Raw genomic sequence first — 15,807 nt, forward strand, 5'->3', positions numbered from 1 at the left:
TGTGACTCAGAAACAACACCTCATCTTTCATTTTGGCACATTGCAGCCTCTGGAATCAATACTGAATTCTCCAGCTTCAGGCAATTTGTTTTCCCTGTTTATATCAGAACTGGCTATTTCTGGTGCAAGTCATCCATTACAAATGGAGAGTTTTTCTCTTTCCACTAGTGTAGCCTGACTGCTGGGTACACCCTGCAGCCCTGCTATTTGCAACATATTATGCATCTTTGTCTGCATTATCACTCTGCAGTGGCCCCCATTAACCTGTATGACTGGAGGATCTCTACAGCATATCCCCACAGCAACCCTGGCATCCCCCTTCACAAATATTCCATTTGTTCTATCTATCCCTCTCTCACTTTCTCTGCAACTTCAAACTAATTTGTTGTTCTCTCTTTCTCAATTCTGACAAAGGACTTTCAGCTTAAAATGTTAATTTTTTCTCTTTCCATAGATGCTGTCTAGCCTGTTGTGTTTCCAGCATTTTCCATTTTTATTTCAGTATCTGCAGTTTTGTTTGATTTTCAGTGGGATTAGCAACCTTCATTTGCTTGTATGTTCACTTGTTATCAAGAAAGGTAAAAAAAGCTGCAAATTGTTGTGCTGTGTATCATTTTGCACTGCTGCATGTAGCACAAATTTCTTCATTTACCAAATATTGCAGTTTTCCACACAAAGGGGAATGAAGATATTATTTTCTCAGTCAAGTTAAATAATGGTAAATCATTTACACTAAGTCATTAGTTAATGGACAAACATCTGTTTAGTTAAATAAACAACTTTACTTATGGATAAACAGATATTTTAGCCCATGGCAAAGATCAACAGCTTCAGAAAATTACCATGCATTAATGTGCATTTACTATGTAAGTACACTTCTAGTTCTCTGAATAATGTGTTTTTCCCACAAAGTTATGAAATGAGCAATATGTCACTAAATGTTTACACAAGAGCCAACATATAAAGTTCATTGAAGCTGCATTTCCTGGATGGAGTAGTTTTTCCAGAATATGTTCCCAGTGAAAGTAAATTAGAAAATAAGGCTTTTGAAGTTGCAAACCCACCACCATTGGGGAAGTAATAGGTGGTGGGAAGGGAAATGTTGAGGCTATTCAAGCTTTTGTTGGTCAGATTACACCTTCTTCTGAAAGAGCATTCCTTAGGTCACTTGATGAGGCACAGAAAGATGGTGGTTAATTTACTTCCTTGTTTTTTTTGTCACTTTCCTAATCTTTCTTAATCTAGTTATCCATCCCCTTTCTTTATGCCGTTTTCTGGGATATTGCATTCATCCTCTGATTCACCCTCAGCCCCTACCCTGCATCTCAGTTTTTCCTCTGTTATTGTCTGAATGTGAATATCTCATTGGTTAAGGGGATACACGGTTTAGTTGAGTTGTTCACCAAGACCCCAGTTGTCCTGTTCTAAAATAGTTGTCATTTCCATAAACTTTGTTGGTAAGAAAAAACACAAAAAAACTAATGGGCTAAGCCATGAAATGCCTTGATCCAACATAACCTGGCCCATTAAATGTGGAAGTTGGCTGCTCTGTTTATGTTAGTTTCCAAAAACACTGCTGTAAGTATCCTAACACTTTATGTTAAACACCTTAAGTCTTCACCAAGGAACTGTTTGGGGTTTATCTACAAACCTACACTCAGCAATGAATGTTGCTGAAGTTTAGCTTGCTGAAGTTTTTTTACAGGACCAGATTCAGAGGGAATGTGAGTTTATTGCAGCACCACTAAACATACATCTGAGTGAGTGAATTAAGGAAAAATGAGCCTAGACAACATCTGGCTACAGCTTGAAAGACTTTGTGTGCCAGAATTAGCCTCACCTCTAGACTGTTATAGCTACAATGGTGACATCTACCTGACGATGTGGAAAATCATGCAAATACATCCTGTCCTCAAAAAGCGGGACAAATCCAACCACCTGATTAACACCCTGTGAGTCGTTCATCAGCAAATCATAAGCAAAGAAACAGATGAGGGCTTGATTGTGCTATAAGGAAACTCTTACCCACCAATAAATTGCTAAATAATGGTCAGTTTGAGTTTTGCCGAGACCTCTGAACACTAGATCTATGAACAGACTTGATCCAAACATGGATAAGAGACCTGAATTCCAGAGGTGAGATTCGAGTGACTCGTCTTGGCACCACGGGAGCATTTGAACAAGTATAATATCAAGACGCCTTAGTAAAATTATAGTTAACGGGAATTAATGGAAAATCTTAACATATGGCTGAAGTCATAGTGTAACACAGCAGAGGACAACTGTATTTGCAGGACTTTCAATCACAGCACCAAGACATTGCTGCAGTGTCACAGGCCCAACTACCTTCATTGTTTCATTGAACTTCCACCTACAGTAAGGTCCGAGGGGTGTTGTCTTCTGCTGATTGTGCAATGTTCAAATCAATTTGCAACTCTTCAGAAAATCAAAGTTGGTGCTTACATCATCAAGACCTGAGCAACATTTAGGCAGGGGTTTATATGTGACAAGTCACAACTGTGCCATGTCAGGCAATGGCCATCTCCAGTAAGGGTAGCCTGATCATCTCACCTTGATGTTTAACAGCTATAGCCTTGGCGGATCTACTAGCATCAACATCCTTTGGATTCACCATTGATTAGAAACTTACCTGGACATATATACTGTGGTTATAAGAGCAAATCAGAGGCTGTATATTCTGTGATGAGTGACTTACTTTCTGACTCCTCCAAGCCTTTTCAATATCTATCAGGCTTGTCAGGAATGTGTGGAATGCTCTGCATTTCTTTGTATGAATGCAGGCAGATTCAGTCATACACAAGATGCCTGATATCATTCATGATAAAGCAGCTGGCATTATTAACACCTCTTCTCCCCAGAAACAATCATTCCTTCCGCCATCAGTGTATCCTGACTACAATGTGTATCATCCACAAAGTGCTCTTGCAACAATATCTCTAGGCTCCTTTAACTGATCCTCCTAGAATCGTAACCTCCAGCAAACAAGTAAGAACCCTTCCATCTGCAGGTTCCTTTGCAAATCACAAACCACTGACTTGGAAAATTGTCCCCCATCTCCTTGTTGCTGATTCAAAATCCTGAAATTCACAATCTAATTGCAGTAAAAGTATTTCACCAAATTAACATGTGCTTCTATGGGGCAATTAAGGATGGCCAATAATATTGGCTTTGCAAGGGCATCAGCATTTCATGGGAGAATAAAAGATAGTGTTGTGATTGAGAGTATTTAGCAGTATACAGCATTGCCCCGGGAATGTAATTAGCTTCCAACATGTGGAAGCTGGTTTAAAGTGGTAGAGTATTCCTGGAAAATAATCAGATTATCAGAGCAGAACTGCCAGTTTAAGGAACGTGTAAAACTGGATTTTACCAAAGAAAGTGATGAAATGTGAAGCAGACCAGAAGTACAATGTAATCTAAAAAGTGCCAAATAGAGCAATTTGTTTTTTAACAGCTCCTCTCTTTTAAACCACCCCCCCCCCCCCACACCAGTCATGTTACCAAACCTCTCCCATCCATCAGTCTTGTCTCCTGAATGCCCAATCACCCTGGCTCTAACCTCAACCCTTGACTCTGTCCTCTGACACCCCAAATGCCCCCCCACCCCAACTCTAGCTCCAATCTCCTGACTCCCTGATTGCCCCTAACTCCAGCCTTCTGAATGGTCTCCGGACCCATGAACACTATTTCATTATTTGTTTGTTTATTTATTTTGTAATTTATAGTAATTTTATGTCCTTGCACTGAACTGCTGCTGCAAAACAACAAATTTCATGACATACAAGTGATAATAAACCCAATTCTGATTTACTCTGCCCCTGACATTCCAATTGCCCTAGCAACCCAAATACCCACCTACCCCCATCCCTGGCCCCAACTCACAATTTCCCAATCAACCACCCATTCTCTGCTCCTTGGTTCTAGTCCCAATCTCAATTGCTCCCCAACTCTGGCTCTGACTTGCTGATCTAACACTGGATTGAGGCCTTGATACATCCAAAAAGCCCCCAGTATTCTCTCCATCATGAAACTCTGGACCTAGCCTTGGTCTTGAACTTACCTGATACTTTCCTCCGAGGCATTCTGCAATGGAGTACCATGTGAAGGAAAGTATATAAGGGCCAGTCAGTAGTGCCCAATGCCTTGAGCACATCTCTCCTGGCACCAATATGACACTTCATGAGACATTATAGTCCCAGGGTAAAATGCACTTCCTCTTCAATTCATAAAGAGGAAGTAATATGATGTAAACTTGGCAGAAAAACTCACAAAGTATTCCTCTCTTTTCATACACACTTTTACCAGGGTATTCTTAGCAAACTTAGTTGCATATTTGACCCTAGATTAGCTTACAATTATATATTCAGTCGTTACTAACACGTTTTCCACCACCAGAACATCACTTGACTGTATCATCAGTTGCTGAAACTCCAATCCATGTCTTTGATACTTTCATTCTTGATTGTTCCAACGTGGTTCTGACTGGTCTCCTTTGCTCTAACCTACATAAACTTGAAGTCATTTAAACTCTGCACAGAGCCCTGTTTTCCCGTCACCCTATGCTGGCTGTGCTTTCCTTTTAAGATCCTGATCCTTGTTTTCAAATTCCCCCTCAGCCTCACCCCTTCCTTGCCTAGGAGTTTGCTCTTATTTCGTGCACTAATTGGGTACTATGGTTAGCTCTAATACTCCATTAGAGACTTCCAAAAAATCACAACATTGGAAAAATTTACCTTGAAAAAATTTTTTGGATGGATCTCTCTCTGATTGCTGTGTTAAAACATGACCTGTGTGGTTCCTGAGAGATCAGAGCTGCCAGGTTTTTATTGTTATGAAGTATGGGAAGTGAATCACAGCTTTAAAGAATCCTAAGACAGAGGACAGCTGCATAAAAGCCTGCTATGTGGGAGCAGGGGTAAGTGTCTTCAATGTGTGTGGCCACTCTCCCCCTTCCCAAGATCATCCTCACAGACTGAGTCAGGTGCCACAAGTGCCTCCCCATCAATACAAGGCACAAGCTCACTATTCAGACAGAGGCTGCAGTAGATCTGTACTGTGGATAAGCGCTATGAGACCTAGCAATCATGTAACAAATATGCATAGTTTTGAAAATTCAGGCAAATACATGCAGATAACAAAACATTAGTGTCCCAGTCAGAAGCTTTCAATTCATGTCCCCTTGCTGACATGCTGCAGGATTTGCTCCTTGTTTTATTGGGAGTAAACATTATTGCTCCAATTTCTCTTGGTAAGGCAGAGATGAACATTGTAGAGGTTGATGACATCACCATGTGCATGAAAGGCGCTGCAAAATGTCCAATGCGCTGAGACGAATGGCAAACAGAAATGCCTGGTCCAATTTCCTGATGGGTGGGAGTTCCACTAGAAATGGGCACAATTATATTAAGGTGTGCACAAAATGTAGGGAAGCTATCAGAGTGGGTAATTTTTTTAATTTAAGGACTACTTATTTATGACTGTCAGGCTTAGGACTTACTCAGGTAACCCTCATTCGGTAAGGACAAAGCAGGCCTCACAGGCATTGTTTGCTTGTGTATTAGAGGCCAGTGCTGTCTGTGTTGCACATTATTTGATACACTGCCCATTTCTAGGCACCTCCATTTCTTACCTGTCAGATGTAAGGAGAAACTAGGAGGAATGTCAAACCATCTTGCACCTCACAGTGAGACCATGGTTTTTCCAAACAATCACTTTCATTTGAAATGTTATCAAGCAGAATTTCTATGCCCTTGATCATTTCTTCTTGTCTACCAATACCTCAATGCACATTTTTTTCCAACTTTCTGATTCAAAACTTGCCAGACTTCCTAACTGAGAAAAGCTGGTAGTCCCAATAAGCTGACAACTTGAAAGGAAATGTTACAGTCCTGAATAAAGGCAATCAAGGCAATCAAACTAAATTCTGTATTATTTCATTGCACTTTAGGATTTTTAAAAGAGTTTTGTGATCACGTCCCATAATTTTACTTGTGTTTTCTATGAAAAATGAAACCTAATAGCTTGATAGATGGCTTGACAAAAAACAGTGAAGGATGAAGGTATGAATTCAGCTGCAGCCACACATGTTATTCCATTAGTTATACTCTCAAGTGGATGGAAGAGATAATGTTAAAACTAGTTCCAGGGGTAAACAGTCCCAACTCCTGGAACTATTTTTAACATTATCTCTTTCCAACATCTTTTCCAGTGTTTTAAAGCATACAAGATATTTGGCACTAGAGTGAGGGACTCAGAGAGGGGTTAGAGAACAGACAGGAAAAGGAAATGTAGCAAGAGAGCTCAGCAACACCAAAGACTGTCACCATGTACTGTTTGGTCTGCTCCCATGTGCTTGGAGTTTGAACAATTACCAAACTCTTTCTATCTCAGTTTATATTCAGTTATAAAGGTCTAGATTTAAGAAAACTAAATTTTATATGAGGAAACAAAAATAATGAATAACATTAAAAATATATCATTAAAATAATAGCAGATTAATATTAACCTGTTACATTTCTAGTGAGCAACAGAAACCTATTCCTGAGAAATGGAAGCTTTCAGCAAGAAAATACTTGATTTTCGCATTGATTTTTATTTATTCAAACTGAACTATGATTTTTTATTTGTCTGTTCTTTCTATATCAGATAACGGAAAAATAAAGCAGGATTCTTTTGAACACATATACTAGAAGGTACCTACTGGCTTTCCATCCAATCCAAGAGGGCCCTAGAATCCAAAACCAAAACAAAAATTTAGGATGATTGGATTATCAAATGATCAGAAATATATCACCATGTCTATTTACATAAAGAACTTGGAATCTGATGTGTATTCCTAAATTTGCAAATGATGAATAGAATTTTTCAGTTTCGTACTTTGATAAGTATTACAAGCAATGAAATTTAATACAACGTGACATTACTTGAAAAACACCAAAAAAAACGCAATTTGAAAAGAGTCTTCTGTACACCAATTTCATGCAGATTTATTTAAAAGGCAAAACTTGCATTGAAAGTTATTTTTGGCACCTATAAGAACAATTAATGATCAATTAGTGGTAGTAATTCCATTATCCTTCAAAGATTTTATTAAAGCAACTTTAAAATGAACAAAACAAAACAAGGATTATCATTGATTATGGTGGCTAAAAAATGATTAAACATTTTGACCTGAGTCTTCTGATTTTTAGTGGATCTGCAGCATGCCAAAGAAGAAAACAAATCAGGCATTATGCTCTGCTATATACCACCATCTGAGAACTCTGCCACTCCATATGTCAGTGGAAGTGAGATAATTATATAAATGTAGCAAATTTCCTACCATTTTCACTCCTTAACAAGACACAAGGATTGTCAGCTAAGCACTAATATTGTATTTAGAAGTGAGTTGACGGGAAAACAGAGCAAGAACTGAAGAAAAGTTTGCACGAGTATTCTAGGAGTAAAGCCATACACAGGGCCCATCAGTTCAATGAAAATCTAGAAGAAGAACTATTATAAGGAGACAGAGGATCAGCACCTCTTCCTCTTATTTCAGAAAAACCTCAATTAGCCAGTTCAGTAATATGTTAAGAACATTTCTATTTCTTTGTCAGGATTCCTGCAATAAGCTTTCTCAAGGAACTCTAATGTCGCAACTATCTTCTATTTGTCTCCCCATACCATACTGACAGTTCCCTCCAAAGTCCTGCCAATAGGAGGCATGTAACTTTTCTTCTCTAGTTGCTGAATTAGGGTACAATTGAAAAATTACAATACAGTGATGCTGAAATAATGCTTTCAGCTATGTGATAAACACCTATGAGAAGCTTTTAGCCATTGGAATAGAAATACTAATTCTCAGTCACTAAATGGAATGTGACATAAGTACACACAAATGCATATATCATGGAAGAGTTTTTATATAGTAATAACACCTGGAAAATATGTAAAGCCTTTGCTGATTGTGCTCTGCAGTTCACTCAACTGGCCACAGTTAATGACTAGGCCTTGATACAAGTACTTGCAGGTTATTTGACTTCTGGGCCCATTACTGCTCGAAACATTCCTGTCCCACCTGACATCCACACGCAGACTTCCAAAGGTAATTAAGTAAATATCAGGAACAGGAAACCTAACCGGTTTTCCCTTTGTAACCCAGCTCCCTGCAAGCAATTATATAAAGTTGACTAATTCAGGACAAGTCAGAAGGTTCCCTTCTGGGGTCTTTATGGTTTAGCTATTCACTTGGTGAACTCATGAGCCATTCAGAAAATTTGCAAAAATGTCTTAACTGGAAGAATTGCGCACAACTTTCACTTTTTTGTGTTATCATTTTGTGCACCATTGAACCTGCAGCCATACAGCAATGGAAGTTAAACTGGCACCTGATTACCAGTTAGTGATAGATTATCAATTGAAGGTTTACCCCTGAAATGTTTATTTCATGTACAAACAATCTTAATACAAAGAGCTCAATACCCAGAATCAAAATTAATTTTTCATGGTAATGGAACACATCAGATATAATTTATTTTATGAGCAGCCTTCGCCCACTAACACAACAAGTGGTTACAATGAACCAGGCTTTTCAAATCCCTGACTCCTATTCTTCAAGTACAATGGTTTTGGTCTGGGGGCACTGGCAAGAAGAAGCAGGTTAAGGTGGAAGACAAATTAGTTTCACATCATATTCTTGTATCTTAACTTAGCTGTAAGAAACCACAGGAAAGCCACCAACCTTGGCAAAGGAAGCCTGATTTTAGTGACAAAAGGCTGAGAAAGAAGATCAACATATATTCCTGAGAGCTACATACAGAAGGTAGATGGGCTATCTGGACTCAAACCACCAGGTCCTAGTGTGGTCTGTTCGTTCTTTGTTAACTGTCTTCAGAGGTCAGAAGGAAATTTCATAGAGTGGCTTAAGGTTAGTTCTGTTCCTTGCAGGAGATTGCAAGGCTATTTAAGGAAGGAGGTATAGGAGGGAAAGGGCATTATGTGAGGTAATACAGTATAAGACAGGCTTAATAGACTGCATAGTGCTTGGTTTCCAAGCCTGCATGTTTGGATGCATTTTGTGTGTATTTCCGCTCGCCTTTTCCCTCCTACTTTAAACCATCATCATTCAACAGTCATTAGTGTATGCTTTTTCCCTCTGTAAACACACTCAGCTCTTATTTCCTTCCTTCACACCATGTACCTGTCTCACGTTCTTGCACAACTACTCATTACTCACAACACATAAATAGAAGACAGCTACTGAAAGACTCAGGAGAACTAGGGGTTGTCCAAAAAATAAGGGGTTGCCATTAAGACAGGTGAGGTGAAATATGTTTCTCTCAGAGAGTGGTGAGTCTTTGGTACACTCTTGCTCAAAGGGCAACAAAAGCAGCGTCATAATATTTTTAAGGCATAGGTGGATAGAAACTTGAGAAGCAAGGGGTGAAAGGTTGCCATGTGTAAACAAGAATGCACAGTTGTGGTTATATTTAGGTCAGCCATAATTTTATTAGATGTTGGAGCAGGCATGAGGGGCTGAGTGGCCTACTCTTACTTCTTATTTGTACGTCCATTGTATATTCATATGTAAAACAGTGGTGAAAATAGAGGTGGGGTAGAAAGAGAACGGTACAGGAAGGGAGCTGCAATCCCCTGTAATACTTTAAATTCCATGCCTTCTCCCAATACTGTTGCAAAGATGGGTTAAGATTGTGCTTTTCATGACAGAGTGTTCTGGTTCACTTTAAGATGTAACTTAAATACGGATTGGCACTTTCGAGACTATCCTGGGGTGTGGTTGAACTAGTTCTTGGGGAAAGTTATTATCATTACGTGGATAGACAGATTCAATTAACTAGAGCCAGAGTGTGGCTTTCAAAGTAGAAATGGCTTAAAAATGTCACCTAGATATCAAGCTCAGACTGTTATAAACATGCCTTATAATTTGGTGAACCATGCAAGTACATAGCAGCATGATATTTCTTCCTATCATCCTCTCAGAGGAAGATTAGGATGGCATGGAGGTTAGGAAATAACTGACTGTAGTGAGTCACAATCCACCTTGCTGAGAAAAACAGGTTGTTACTAGGTTACAATATGTTATTTCAACTTTGCACCCACGTTTCTGGTTGTGAAAAATCACAGAACAGACTCATACAGCATAGAGGAAGTTTACTCAGGAAATCATGCCTGTGCAGGTCCTCTAAAAGAATTAGCTAATTAGTCCCACTCCCCTATTCTTTCCTCACTGCCATGCAAATTTTTCCTTCTCAAGTAGATAGCCAATTTTCATCTGCATGTTACTCTGAATCTGCCTCCACTACGGATTCAGCCAGCAGATTCCAGATTAAACAAATGGCAGAAAACTGCAACTCTCCTCAAGAGACCAGAAGGATTGTAACAACTTTAATGGGTGGCATCTGAAATGCTATTTATAATATATAGGTATAAAAATAAAGAACCCCAAGTGAAATTCTAGGTTTTGGCAGTTATATTTTACAGAAGCTGACAGAAAGGGAGTTAAAATTGGAGGCCATCAGGAGAGCAAGCATAAGATTGTTCTAATATCTTCATCAATGTGTTTGAAACAACAATATGGAGACATACATATACATAATAAGCTGAACTGCTTCTCATTCAGTGACATTTATAGGGCATGCTGGATCATTGCATTTATGGCCTGGCATGTTAGAATATGTAAATGTCACAATCCTCATTATAAGTAATTGCTCATCTGAGTCATGCTACTCTGGAAAAATACCTAGGACTAGGGACCTCCATACAAAAGGCAGGATAGAGCATGGAAGAATGAAAGAGTCAAATTGCCTGCTCATCTTCTTGGCTATAAATGATGCACGACCCTCAGAAATATCATAAAGGAAAAATAAATTGAGACACTGAAGTGGACAAAAAGTAAAGCAGCAGCTTAAAGAATTGGTGATGTAATATCCAGCTGCATTAGTATGAATTTGTGGCAGTAAAGGAAATAGTCCTTCTCATCTTGGAATTATCAGCTTCTGAGTTTTCCTACTGATTTTAACTGGCTGGATAAAACAAAGAATCTTAATAGGAAACTTAACGTATATCGTTCAAGTTTGTGCTTTCCTGGCTTTCACACAGAACCTCACGCTTCATTCCTGTTCAATATATTGTGCCATAACAAAACATAAATAAACCTTCCATTGAGCGTTCAGTGAAAACCATCCGTTACCTAATTCTTTGAATGATTTGTAACAATGATATAATCAGGACAGTTCTGCACATACCCATTGAATTTATTCTTCCAGTATAGTTTGGGTAATAATTCCCAAAATGCTATATTTCAATATTGATAGCAAATATTGTCATGCAAAATATTACAACAAACAAGATTATTGTACAAAGCTTTCGAGAAATTTAAAATGGGTTGTTGGTTTTATGTTAAACTAAGCCCATTGTTTCAGATTTCTGCCTTTAGGCAATGCATCTGCATTACTTCCTTGTTGTTCACTGTTATTGTTTATTTTTATGCATGGTACCCAGAATTCTAAAGAATCTCAGGGCCAGCTTTGAAGAGTAACCAAATGAAAAATTCTAATTCAACTCTGTCCAGTTTCTGTGGCTCATTACCAGGAAAGCATTTAGCCTTGCAGGATCATTAATGGTTTTCTATTTAAGAGAGTAAACTCCTACCACAGATATGAGAATGGTCCTGATCTTTTTTATGTCTTCTGCCAGGCTCTAATGTTAACCATGTTCTTTAGTAACAACGTCTCCACTTGCCTAAACATTTGCACGTAAAACAAGTATCTTCCAAAGGTTAAAAGTTTAAAGGGGATTGTTAACCCCCTCCATCCACTAAAAGGAAGCTTAAATCGAGTTAACATACAAATACTGCACTTAATTCTCATCTCAGAATGCTTAGCTCTCTTAAGCACTGATTTTATCCTTGTGTGCAAAGTACTAGCCTGGTTCAGGCACAAGTCACAGCAGTACATGTATACTTCAATGCAAGTTTAATAGTCTACTAAACAAATCATTCACAGTGCAGACACCAGCAGACAAGCACTCCAAAGGTAAGAATTGACATGACAGAATATAGAAAAATAAACTCTACATTGAATGCTTAGTGAAAACTAACAGGCCACAAAAGTGGATATGGGTGGATACTCATGCACTAAGTTAGCACTCTTAACCCTAAATGAAATTTACCTCCTCAATGTACTGTGGGTTGGGAACATGCAGGCAGTCTCAAGCCTACAAACTGGATCCAGTTAAGCACATTTTTCTTGTACAAATTACATCTAGAAGCAGTTTTACCTTAGTTAAATTGTACTAATGATCATTTCTGGTGAAATTATGCCCATTGGAGAACTGGACCAGGCACTTCCATGGCTGTCATCTTTCAGGTGTCAGTCAAGCATCTGACTTGGCTAGCACCATATATTTCCTGCATTGAACATGTTTTATGGAAATTTTGAGTGTGATCTACAACTTTCACTAATCATTAATAAATAAACTATGCAGCACTCGTCAATGAGACAATGAGTAAAGGATTTGCACTGTAACATCAATGTCTTGCATACACATCCATCAGCCTCGTTTCCTAATAATTTGGATTATGGAACCTGCATCACTGGTGCTCCCTTCACTTTGCACAGCTTTTTGTTTAAATCAATTCTGAGCTGCATGATAGCTAATTAGGCCAGGACATTACATGGAGAGTTGGAGACATAAAGGAGATTTCCTTGATATCTATCCCCCTTGTTTTCCCTCAGCTCTGTGGTTGCCTTTTCTGTCACTGTCTGTGGCTAAAAAGGGGTCTTTAAGCTGACTCGTTTCTCAGGAGTCAGTGCAGCAATGAGGCTGCAGCCGTAAGCTCTTCATACAGCTCCCACTGAGAAGCACATAGATCCCACTTTAGCGCACGAGTCTGTGTGTAAATTGCCACAGCACTGCTTTTAACTATTTTGTGCTCAATTTCACAAAGCATTGTGGAGTATTGGAATGGGCGTTAGTGCTATGCACAGCACTTATTGGTACACTAGAAAAGGTTCTCAATCCTTTCCAAGTCTGACAGTTTCTTCAATGATTTTTGTTTGAGGACACATAAAATAAATTAATTTCACCACAAAATGAATTTCTATCTTGAAGAGATCCACAAGTTGGAGCTCAGGTACTTTTTCGTGAAGGAAAACAATTGTTGAATTGCTCCAGATGGCTTTTACATATCTTTCAATTGAACCTAGTTACAGAACAATCTTGGAGAAGCCCCAAGGGTAGACTGCTTTCTTTCATGCCAAATTTTCTGTTGATTACAAACAGTGCAGGTAGAATACAGAGAAACAGGAAAATGTTTGCATGTTTTTAATAATACAATTAGATCCAAAATTGCTTGAACAAGTTGATGCAAACAAGTACACAGAAAAAATTATTTTTCTTCTCCACAGGCAGTCCCTTTGGATCAAGGATGACTTACTTCCACTCCAGTTTCATGGGTTCTGGAGTGACTAATGTGGGAACTGCAGACTACTTTATAGATGGCACAGTTGTTGGCTGACTGGGTGGACAGGGGGGCATTAGTTTGTGAGGCGGTCACTCCTTCCATCACTTATTCAGCATCTCTGAATACACCCAATGCAAAGACTTGAGGTTTTCAATATCATCCCAAATGCTCCTTCTCCACTTTAAGTGGTGATAGGCCAGTGTCATAGAGTCATAGAGTACGGAAACAGGCCCTTCGGTCTTATTGGTCCATGCTGATCAAGATTACCATCTAAGTGAATCCAACTTGCCCGTATTTGGCCCATATCCTTCTAAACCTTTCCTAACTATGTATGGGGCAGGCATGGTAGTGTAGCGGTTAGCGTAACGCCATTACAGCGCCAGTGACCCGGGTTCAATTCAAGCCGCTTCTGTAAGGAGTTTGTATGTTTTCCCTGTGACTGCGTGGGTTTCTTCCAGGTGCTCTGGTTTCCTCCCACATTCAAAAGATGTACAGGTTATGAGTTGTGGGCATGCTATGTTGGCGCTGGAAGCATTGCGACACTTGCTGGCTGCGCCCAGAACATTCTACACAAAGATGCATTTCACTGTGTTTTTGAATGTACATGGGATATTGAAATCTTATCTTACCTGTCCAAGTGTCTTTTAAATGTTGTTAATGCACCTGTCTCAACCACTTCCTCTGGCAGCTCATTCCATATATGGATGACCCTCTGGTGAAAACGTTGCTCCTCAGGTTCCTATTAAAACTTTCCCCTCTCACCTTAAACCTGTGCCCTCTAGTTCTTGATTCCTCAATCCTGGGGAAAAGACTGTGTGCATTCATCCTATCTATCCCCCTCATGATTTTATACACCTCTATAATATCACCCCTCATTCTCCTACACTCCAGTGAAGCAAATCCAAGCCTGTTCAACCTCTCTCCAAAAGCCAGTTGCTCAAGTCCTGGCACCATGGTCGTAAATCTCCGTTGCACTCTTTCCAGCTTAATGCCATCTTTCCTACAGCAGGGTGACCAAAACTGAACACGATGTTTCAAATGCGGCCTCACCAACGTTTTGTACAACTGCAACATGATGTCCCAACTTCTATACTCAATGCCCTGACTGATGAAGGCCAGGGGACCAAAGGCCTTCTTCACCACCCTGTCTACCTGCGATGCCACACTCAGAGAACTAGGCCCCTCTGTTCTACAACACTTCCCAGGGCCCTACTGTTCATTGTGAAAGATATAACCTCATTTGTCTCCCCAAAATGCAACATCTCACACTTATATAAAATAAACTCCATTTGCCATTCCTCAGCCCACTTACCCAGCTGATCAAGATCCCTCTAATTCCTGATAACCATTTTCACTGTCTACAACACCACCTATTTTAGTGTCATTTGCAAACATACTAACCATGCCTTGTATGTTCTCATCTAAACCATTGATACAGATGACAAATAGCAAAGGACCTAGCACCAACCCCTGGGGCATACCACTAGTCACGGGCCTCCAGTCCAAAAAATAACCTTCTACCATCACCCTCTGCTTCCTACCATCAAGCCAATTGTGTATCCAATTGGCTATCTCTCCCTGGATCCCATGAGATCTAACATTCCACAGCAGCCTACCATGCAGAATCTTATCAAAGGCCTTACTGAAGTCCAGATAGACTACGTCTACTACCCCGCCCTCATTGACTTTCTTGGTTACTTCTTCAAAGAACTCAATCAAATTTGTGAAACATCTACCAGAGAGTTCAAGCATCAGTGAGGACGTTGAATTTCTTTAAAGAGGTGTTAACAACATTTTTGAATCTTTTCCTCTGTTTGCCTAGTATCCCTTCCCAAGGCAGAGCTCTGAAAAGGATATCTGCTTCAGCAGTCTGATGTTGGACCTGAGAAGCACATACCCTGCCCAATGTATCCAACTGGGTGTAACTGGAGCCTCAATGCTCAGGTTGTTGGCCTGGGAGGGGACACTGAAGATCATTCACTTATTCTTCCAGAGAATTTGCAGAGACAAAATTGGGGGTATTTTCCCAGTGCTATAGGTAGTTCTGGTCTCAGAAGCATATAAAAGGACAATGGACATAGTTGCCTGGTGGACCATGAGTCTTATGCCAGGTCTGAGGTCTTGAATTTCAAATGCCTTTTTTCATCAATCAACCAAAAGCTGAGCTGGGTATAGAAGGCAGTGGCGAATTTCACCATCAATGTCTGCCTTTGCCAAAAGGTGGTGCCCAAGGTATGTGAGGTGATCCATGTTTTCCAGGGTGTCACCGTGAACTTTACTGTCAGACAGAACTATAGTGCAGCAGAAGGGACTTAGTCTTGCCA

At 39.7% G+C, this 15,807-nt stretch overlaps 1 protein-coding gene across 3 annotated transcripts in view; it reads right to left on the reverse strand.

Moving 5' to 3' along the window:
- LOC127569985 (collagen alpha-1(XXIII) chain-like) overlaps positions 1-15,807 on the reverse strand; it is a 119,851-nt gene that overhangs the window by 47,367 nt on the left and 56,677 nt on the right. The gene's annotated exons all lie outside the window — the stretch shown is intronic.

Source organism: Pristis pectinata, chromosome 4 (genome assembly GCF_009764475.1).
Source record: "Pristis pectinata isolate sPriPec2 chromosome 4, sPriPec2.1.pri, whole genome shotgun sequence".
Classification (NCBI taxonomy): Eukaryota; Metazoa; Chordata; class Chondrichthyes; order Rhinopristiformes; family Pristidae; genus Pristis; species Pristis pectinata.